The following is a 689-nucleotide window of genomic DNA, read 5'->3' on the forward strand; positions in this document are numbered from 1 at the left end:
CCAAAGCTTTTACCCCACAGCTGAGGCCACCAGGAACTGCTACTGCCCCATAGCTGAATTTAATGCCCCTTGGCAAAACTGCAGCCCCACAGATGAGACCAACAGGCCACGTTGCTACCCCGTAATTGAGGCTGATGTCCCTCATCTGCCTCATTGCTGAACCCTCAGGATGAAGCTACTGACCCACAGCCAACGGTGCTGCCCCAACTGAAAGCCACAGTCCCATAGCTCAGTCCACTGTCCCCATCAAACCCTCCACCCTATAGCAGAAGCCACCAAGCCCTTCCCCATCCATTGCCCCATAGTTGAAACTACTGGTGCTCCAACAGCAGCAAAACCGCTGGTCCCCATAACAGCTCCCCGGCGAAGCCACATGTCCCACCCGTTCGGTGTGCGGCCGTGACTGCTGTGCACTGCCTGTCACGTGTTGTGCTGCCTGTCGCGTGTTGCGATGCATTGCACTGCGAGTTGCGTGTGACATTGCATGTCATGCGCCTTCTTGCACTGCTTACTTCGGGGTGTGCTGATCCTCTCATGGCACGCTGTGTCACACCGCAGTGCACTGCACGCTGTCGCCCCCCCACCCCGTCACGAGTGGCACCTCACGTGTTGCTCGCTGTGTTTGCACGGTGTCGCGTGTCCTCGCTCGGGCCACAAGCTTTGCAGCCTGGCGTGGTGCATGCCGTATG

This window comes from Fulmarus glacialis, unplaced genomic scaffold (assembly GCF_000690835.1).
Source record: "Fulmarus glacialis isolate BGI_N327 unplaced genomic scaffold, ASM69083v1 scaffold23635, whole genome shotgun sequence".
NCBI classification, from domain to species: domain Eukaryota; kingdom Metazoa; phylum Chordata; class Aves; order Procellariiformes; family Procellariidae; genus Fulmarus; species Fulmarus glacialis.